Source organism: Zea mays, chromosome 2 (assembly GCF_902167145.1).
Source record: "Zea mays cultivar B73 chromosome 2, Zm-B73-REFERENCE-NAM-5.0, whole genome shotgun sequence".
NCBI lineage: Eukaryota > Viridiplantae > Streptophyta > Magnoliopsida > Poales > Poaceae > Zea > Zea mays.
The window spans coordinates 10616989-10626217 of NC_050097.1; positions in this window are offsets into that span (position 1 = coordinate 10616989).

Genomic DNA, 9229 nt, shown 5'->3' on the forward strand with positions numbered 1-9229 from the left:
ATCTGGGATACCCTCAAGATCTCTCATGAGGGAAATGACGCTACCTTGCTCACCAAAATGGAGTTGGTGGAGGGCGAGCTTGGACGGTTCGCGATGATAAGGGGCGAGGAGCCAACTCAAACATACAACCGGCTCAAGACCCTTGTCAACAAGATAAGGAGCTATGGAAGCACGCGATGGACGGACCACGACGTCGTCCGCCTAATGCTAAGGTCCTTTACTGTTCTTGATCCTCATTTGGTGAATAATATTCGTGAGAATCCCAGGTACACCAAAATGTCGCCCGAAGAAATTCTTGGAAAATTTGTAAGCGGGCGGATGATGATCAAGGAGGCAAGGTACGTCGATGACGCGTTGAACGGTCCAATCCACGAGCCTCAACCCATTGCTCTCAAGGCATCGAGGAGCAAGGAGGCACTACCAAGCAAGGTGGTGCAAATTGAGGCGGCCGGGCTTAATGATGAAGAAATGGCTCTCATCATTAAGCGCTTCAAGACGGTGCTAAAGGGTCGCAATGGACAGCCAAGCAAGACTAAGACCAAGGGGAAGCGATCATGCTTCAAATGCGGTAAGCTTGGTCATTTTATTGCTAACTGTCCTGATAATGAAAGTGACCAGGAAAAGGGAAACAAGAGGGAAAAGAAGAAGCATTATAAGAAGGCAAAGGGCGAGGCGCATCTAGGCAAAGAGTGGGACTCGGATTGCTCCTCGTCCGACTCCGACAATGAGGGACTCGCCGCCACCGCCTTCAACAAATCAACCCTCTTCCCCAACGAGCGTCACACATGCCTTATGGCAAGGGAGAAGAAGGTATGTACTCGCAACTCTACCTATGCTTCTTCAAGTGAGGAAGAATCTAGTAATGAGGATGAAGTAGATTATTCATGTTTGTTCAAGGGCTTAGATAGATCTAAGATAGACAAAATTAATGAGTTAATTGATGCCTTGAATGAAAAGAATATACTTTTAGAAAAGCAAGAGGATTTGTTGTATGAAGAGCATGATAAATTTGTTGAGGCACAAAAATCCTATGCTTTAGAAGTTAAAAGAAATGAAATGCTTTCTTTTGAACTATCTACTTGTCATGAAACCATTTCTACTTTGAAAGGTGTCAACAATGATTTAAATGCTAAATTAGAAGTAGCAAATAAATCCAATTCTTGTGTAGAACATGTTGAAATTTGTACTAGGTGTAAAGATTTTGACATTAATGCTTGTAGTGAACACCTAGTTTCAATTTCCAAGCTTAATGATGAACTGGCTAGTCTTAATGCTCAACTTAAGACTAGCAAGAATGATTTCGATAAGCTAAAATTTGCAAGGGATGCCTATACAATTGGTAGACACCCCTCAATTAAGGATGGACTTGGCTTCAAGAGAGAAGCTAAGGACTTAACAAGCCATAAGGCTCCCATTCCCGCCAAGGAGAAAGGGAAGGCCCCTATGGCTAGTAATGTGCAAAAGAACCATGCTTTTATGTATTATGATAGGAGACAAACTAGAAATGCTTATAGGAGTTATAATGCTTTTGATGATTTTGACTCTCATGCCATGTTTGCTCCTAGTTCCTCTTATGTGTATGATAGAAATGTTACTAGGAGAAATGTTGTTCCTAAGAGAAATACTATTCATCATGTGTCTAGAAAGAATGCTATTCATGCTCCTAGGAAAGTAGTGAATGAACCTTCCAAAATTTATTATGCTTTAAATGCTTCCTTTGCTATTTGTAGAAAGGATAAGAAAATTGTTGCTAGGAAGTTAGGGGCAAAATGCAAGGGAGACAAAACTTGCATTTGGGTCCCTAAGGATATTTGCACTAACCTTGTAGGACCCAACATGAGTTGGGTACCTAAGACCCAAGCCTAAATTTGCCTTGCAGGTTTATGCATCCGGGGGTTCAAGCTGGATTATTGATAGCGGATGCACAAACCATATGACGGGGGAGAAGAAGATGTTCACCTCCTACGTCAAGAATAAGGATTCCCAAGATTCAATCATATTCGGTGATGGGAATCAAGGCAAGGTAAAAGGGTTAGGTAAAATTGCAATTTCTAATGAGCACTCTATCTCTAATGTGTTTTTAGTAGAGTCACTAGGATATAATTTACTATCTGTTAGTCAATTGTGCAATATGGGATATAACTGTCTGTTTACAAATATAGATGTGTCTGTCTTTAGAAGAAGTGATGGTTCACTAGCTTTTAAGGGTGTATTAGACGACAAACTTTATTTAGTTGATTTTGCAAAAGAAGAGGCCGGTCTAGATGCATGCTTAATGGCTAAGACTTGCATGGGCTGGCTGTGGCATCGCCGCTTAGCACATGTGGGGATGAAGAACCTTCACAAGCTTCTAAAGGGAGGACACGTGATAGGTCTAACCAATGTTCAATTCGAAAAAGATAGACCTTGTGCAGCTTGTCAAGCAGGGAAACAGGTGGGAGGAGCGCATCACAGCAAGAATGTGATGACCACTTCAAGACCCCTGGAGCTGCTGCATATGGACCTCTTCGGACCCATCGCCTATCTAAGCATAGGGGGAAGTAAGTATGGTCTAGTTATTGTTGATGACTTTTCCCGCTTCACTTGGGTGTTCTTTTTGCAGGATAAGTCTGAAACCCAAGGGACCCTCAAGCGCTTCCTCAGGAGGGCTCAAAATGAGTTTGAGCTCAAAGTGAAGAAGATAAGGAGCGACAACGGGTCCGAATTCAAGAACCTTCAAGTGGAGGAGTTCCTTGAAGAAGAAGGGATCAAGCACGAGTTCTCCGCTCCCTACACACCACAGCAAAATGGTGTGGTAGAGAGGAAGAACAGGACGCTCATTGACATGGCGAGGACGATGCTAGGAGAATTCAAGACCCCCGAGTGCTTTTGAACGGAAGCCGTGAACACTGCTTGCCATGCCATCAACAGGGTCTACCTTCATCGCCTCCTCAAGAAGACGTCGTATGAGCTTCTAACCGGTAACAAACCCAATGTATCTTACTTTCGTGTATTTGGGAGCAAGTGCTACATTCTAGTGAAGAAAGGTAGAAATTCTAAGTTTGCTCCCAAAGCTGTAGAAGGGTTTTTGTTAGGTTATGACTCAAATACAAAGGCGTATAGAGTCTTCAACAAATCATCGGGTTTGGTTGAAGTCTCTAGCGACGTTGTATTTGATGAGACTAATGGCTCTCCAAGAGAGCAAGTTGTTGATTGTGATGATGTAGATGAAGAAGATGTTCCGACGGCCGCTATACGGACCATGGCGATTGGAGAAGTACGACCACAGGAACAAGATGAACGAGATCAACCTTCTTCCTCAACTATGGTGCATCCCCCAACCAAAGATGACGAACAGGTACCTCAAGTGGAGGCGCTTGATCAAGGGGGAGCACAAGATAATCAAGTGATGGAGGAAGAAGTGCAACCGGCACCTCCAACCCAAGTTCGAGCGATGATTCAAAGGGATCATCCCGTCGACCAAATTCTGGGTGACATTAGCAAGGGAGTAACTACTCGATCTCGATTAGTTAATTTTTGTGAGCATTACTCCTTTGTCTCTTCTATTGAGCCTTTCAGGGTAGAAGAGGCCTTGCTAGATCCGGACTGGGTGTTGGCCATGCAAGAGGAGTTAAACAATTTCAAGCGCAATGAAGTTTGGACACTGGTGCCTCGTCCGAAGCAAAATGTTGTGGGAACCAAGTGGGTGTTCCGCAACAAACAGGACGAGCACGGGGTGGTGACGAGAAACAAGGCTCGACTTGTGGCAAAAGGTTATGCCCAAGTCGCAGGTTTGGATTTTGAGGAGACTTTTGCTCCTGTGGCTAGGCTAGAGTCAATTCGAATCTTGCTAGCATATGCCGCTCACCATTCTTTCAGGTTGTTCCAAATGGATGTGAAGAGCGCTTTCCTCAACGGGCCAATCAAGGAGGAGGTGTACGTGGAGCAACCCCCTGGCTTCGAGGATGAACGGTACCCCGACCATGTGTGTAAGCTCTCTAAGGCGCTCTATGGACTTAAGCAAGCCCCAAGAGCATGGTATGAATGCCTTAGAGACTTTTTACTTGCTAATGCTTTCAAGGTTGGGAAGGCCGATCCAACTCTTTTCACTAAGACATGTGATGGTGATTTGTTTGTGTGCCAAATTTATGTTGATGACATAATATTTGGTTCTACTAACCAAAAGTCTTGTGAAGAGTTTAGCAGGGTGATGACGCAGAAATTCGAGATGTCGATGATGGGCGAGTTGAACTACTTCCTTGGGTTCCAAGTGAAGCAACTCAAGGACGGCACCTTCATCTCCCAAACGAAGTACACGAAAGATCTGCTAAAGCGGTTTGGGATGAAGGACGCCAAGCCCGCAAAGACTCCGATGGGGACCGACGGACACACCGACCTCAACAAAGGAGGTAAGTCCGTTGATCAAAAAGCATACCGGTCAATGATAGGTTCTTTGCTTTATTTATGTGCTAGTAGACCGGATATTATGCTTAGCGTATGCATGTGTGCTAGATTTCAATCCGATCCTAAGGAGTGTCACTTAGTGGCGGTGAAGCGAATTCTTAGATATTTGGTTGCTACGCCTTGCTTCGGGCTCTGGTATCCAAAGGGGTCTACCTTTGACTTAGTTGGATACTCTGACTCCGACTATGCTGGATGTAAGGTCGATAGGAAGAGTACATCGGGGACGTGCCAATTCTTAGGAAGGTCCCTGGTGTCATGGAATTCTAAGAAACAAACATCCGTTGCCCTATCCACCGCTGAGGCCGAGTACGTTGCCGCAGGTCAGTGTTGCGCGCAACTACTTTGGATGAGGCAAACCCTCCGGGACTTTGGCTACAATCTGAGCAAAGTCCCACTCCTATGTGACAATGAGAGTGCTATCCGCATGGCGGAGAATCCTGTTGAGCACAGCCGCACAAAGCACATAGACATCCGGCATCACTTTTTGAGAGACCACCAGCAAAAGGGGGATATCGAAGTGTTTCATGTTAGCACCGAGAACCAGCTAGCCGATATCTTTACAAAGCCTCTAGATGAGAAGACCTTTTGCAGGCTGCGTAGTGAGCTAAATATCTTAGATTCGCGGAACTTGGATTGAATTGTAGCATACATGTGTTTATGCCTTTGATCATGTTCATTCTGCATTTTGTTGCTTATTATGGTGCTCAAGTTGTACAAACACTCCCTGGACCTCACAAGTCCGTTGCAAAGTGATGCACATGTTTAGGGGGAGATGTGTTACAACTTGACCCTTTGAGACTAACCATTTGCTTGAGTTTGCTTGATTGAGTCTCGAAGGAGGATTGAAAGGGAAAAGGTGGACTTGGATCATGAAAGACTTCCACTGCACTCCGATGAGAGGGTAACGAATTCCAAGTTCATCTCATGAAATCTTATTGCCATTTGCTCTTAATTGACGACTTTGGTGAGGCAATGGGGTTAAGAGGCCAAGATTGATCCCGTTTTGGTGCTTGATGCCAAAGGGGGAGAAAATAAAGGCCAAAGTGATAAATGGATCAGCTACCACTTGAGAGATTTTGAAAATAGTAGAATAGAGTTTTTGTTTTGTCAAAAGCTTTTATTGTCTCTTATTGTCTCTATTTTCAAAAGTTGGCTTCTTGTGGGGAGAAGTGTTGATTATGGGAAAAAGGGGGAGTTTTTGAAATTCGTGGTCAAATTCTTTTGAAATGACTCTCTTTATGCTTCAATATGTGTGTTTGACTTATAGATAGAGATTTGAGTTTGATTTGCAAAAACAAACCAAGTGGTGGCAAAGGATGATCCATATATGCCAAAATTGAATCAAAACCAATTTGAGTTTTTATTTGAAGTGATTTTGCACTTGTTCCACTTGCTTTATGTTGTGTTGGCATAAATCACCAAAAAGGGGGAGATTGAAAGGGAAATGTGCCCTTGGGCCATTTCTAAGTATTTTGGTGATTGAGTGCAAACACAAGGGCCTAAATGTGAAAATATGCTCATGGATGAACAAAGTGTAAATCACAAGTAAAGGTATGTTTCTAAGCCTTAGTACATTAGTTTTGTGTACTAATATATTTGTCTAAGTGTTAGAAACAGATAGAAGAAGAGAAGAGAAGACTTGGCTGTGTACAGCCAAGGGGCTGCTTCGGTCTGGGGCACCGGACTGTCCGGTGGTGCACCGGACAGTGTCCGGTGGTGCACCGGACAGTGTCCGGTGCGCCAGGCTGCCTCGGCCGAAGAGGCCGCTCTCGGGTTTTTCTCCGGCGACTTCGGCTAAAATTCACCGGACTGTCCGGTGTGCACCGGACTGTCCGGTGAGCCAACGGTCGGCCGGGCCAACGGTCGGCCGCGTGATCGGCGCGCGACACGTGGCCGAGCCAACGGTCGGAAGGAAGCACCGGACTGTCCGGTGTGCACCGGACTGTCCGGTGCGCCAGATCTGCAACGGTCGGCAACGGTCGGCTTCGCCATTTAAGGAAACAAATCGGGCACCGGACAGTGTCCGGTGTGCACCGGACTGTCCGGTGCGCCACGAGACAGAAGGCAAAGATGGCTTTCCAGATTTGTTCCCAACGGCTCCTACCTGCCTTGGGGCTATAAAAGGGACCCCTAGGCGCATGGAGGAGCACACCAAGCATTCCTACAACTCTTCTAAGCACCAAGACATCAATCTCACGCATTCGTTTCATTGTGATAGCATATAGAGCTCTTGTGGAGTTGTGAACTCTTTGTGTTGCGTTGCGAGCTCTTGTTGCGACTTGTGTGCGTGTTGTTGCTCTGATTTTCGAGTCTTGTGTGCGTTGCTCATTCCCACCTTACTCCGTATTTCTTTGTGAACTCAATTGTAAGGGCGAGAGACTCCAAGTTGTGGAGATTCCTCGCAAACGGGAAAAGATCAAAGGAAAGAAAAACACCGTGGTATTCAAGTTGATCATTGGATCACTTGAGAGGAGTTGAGTGCAACTCTCGTCCGTTGGGACGCCACAACGTGGAGTAGGCAAGTTTTGTACTTGGCCGAACCACGGGATAACCACCGTGTCAACTCTGTGATTGCTTTCTTGTGGTTATCTTGTTTTGAGTTCTCTCTAGCCACTTGGTCATACTTGTGCTAACCCTTAACAAGTTTTTGTGGCCTAAGTTTTGAACTTTTACAGGATCACCTATTCACCCCCCCCCTCTAGGTGCTCTCAGATACTAACCCTTGTAAGGAAGAAGAAGAGAATGAACGATGGATGCCAAACGATGAATCCACCTCTCCAAAAGGTTTGTCTTCCCATTTCGATTCCCACATGTGTTGTGTGGCTAATGCAAATGATAGCGGAAGCACAAATGAGGATGAGGAGGAAGAAAGAAGCCTTGTGCAACTGTACGCTCGCCTAAGCCAAGAAGATAAGGCGGTCATGCTCAAGCTTCTAGAAAGAGCAAGAGAGCAAGGCGAAGCTCGTCAAAGGCTAGAAAGTATTCTCTCAATGAAGATGCAATGCTTTGACGAGTTGACTAAAGAACATGAGGAGCTAAAATGCTCTCATGTTGATTTGGTCCAAAGGTATGAAACTATTTCAATTGAGCAAGATAACGCTTTACATTGTATCGCTCAATTAGTAAATAGAAATACCTTGCTTAAGGACCAAGTAGAAAAAGCTAAAGGTTGAAAATCTAGCTTTTCAAGAAAAATATGATATGCTCCTATGCTCTCATGAAAATCTTAGAGATGATCATATCATATTAGACATTGCTCATGAGGTTGTGATAGAAAACTTAAAATCCCAACAACCTCACTCATGCACATGTATTCAAATTGATACTATATTACCATGTGCTAATGCTTGTTGTCCGTCAACAAGCATATCTTCTTTTGAGCTAGAACTTGCAGGAACAAAAAATGATACATATCAAAAGCTCAAAGAAGAGAATGAGAGGCTAAAGATGAGCTTGACACAACTAAAAGGAAAATGCATTGCCCAACCTTCTCAAGATAACCGTGATCACATGGTGAAGAAGCTTGAGACGGGAACAACCGTGGCATGCACTACATCCCTTGAAGAAAATGTCAAGGATTTGAGGATTGCCAAGAGGAAGAAACAAAAGATGAAATTCAACACCTCCTCCAAAAGCCTCAACCACGCCTCCACAAAAGGTAACATCCAAGGTAATGATCAAGCCACACTTCACATTAAGAGGTGTAGTGAATGCTTTGAAGAGGGACACTTGATTAGGTCATGTCCCTACATTAAAAATGGCTTGATTATTAACAAGGATGATATACTTTGTTTTAAATGCTCCAAGAAGGGACACTTGCTTAGATCTTGTCCCCATTTAAAACAAAAAGGCATAGGGTTAGAAAAGAAAGTTTTTACTAACCATGTAGCAAGCAACAAACAAGGAAAGAAGAAAACTTCAAAACTTGAAAAAACGCCTTTGCTACACATGCCGTAAGAAGGGACATCAATGCAGGGATTGTCCCATTGGTAACAATCCTACTCCTAGCTTGTCAATTAATTCTCATGTAACTAGGCAACCCAAAGTTGCAACTTGTGCTAGAAAGGTAATGAGTTTACCTAGTGCTAACACAAAGGACATTTGGGCTCCTAGATCTTTGTTGACTAACCATGATGGACCCATCAAGCGATGGGTACCAAAGTATCCTTGACAAGCTTTGTAGGAAAAGGAGATGGTATGAAGCCTTGGGGTGCTTGAGAAAATTAATTCAATTTAACTCAAGCTATCAAATCTTCAATGACCTTTATTCGTGATTGACCCAAGGTTATTCTTCAAACTACTACATCTTAAACTCATATCATCTCGAGGAAGTTATTGATGTTGTAGGAAATAGAGAATTATCTTATGCGGAAAAATCAAGGCCTACAACATGGAGGAAAGTCGAAGGATGGTAACCTCTATGCTTTTAAAGTGCAAGTATTTTATTATGTGTCTTGTGTAGTCACATAAGAAATGTGTAGCGCTTCAAATGTCTTTAAATTGATATTGCCATTCTTTGAAGAATCTCTTCTCATATGGTAGATTGCACATTCATCATTTCCATACTATGGCAATCTACATGCTTTAATTTATTGCTAGTATGTCATGGCATATTCTTCCTCTAATTATCTTGTTATTGCCATGATTCTAGATATAGAGAGATATTTCATGTTCTTAAAGGAATAAGGTGTCATGTAAGGAATTCAAATCCTTAGAACATGTCACACCCGGATTTTAGGGGTCCAAAACTCGGACGCGAACATAATCACCAGGTGTGCTGGGACCA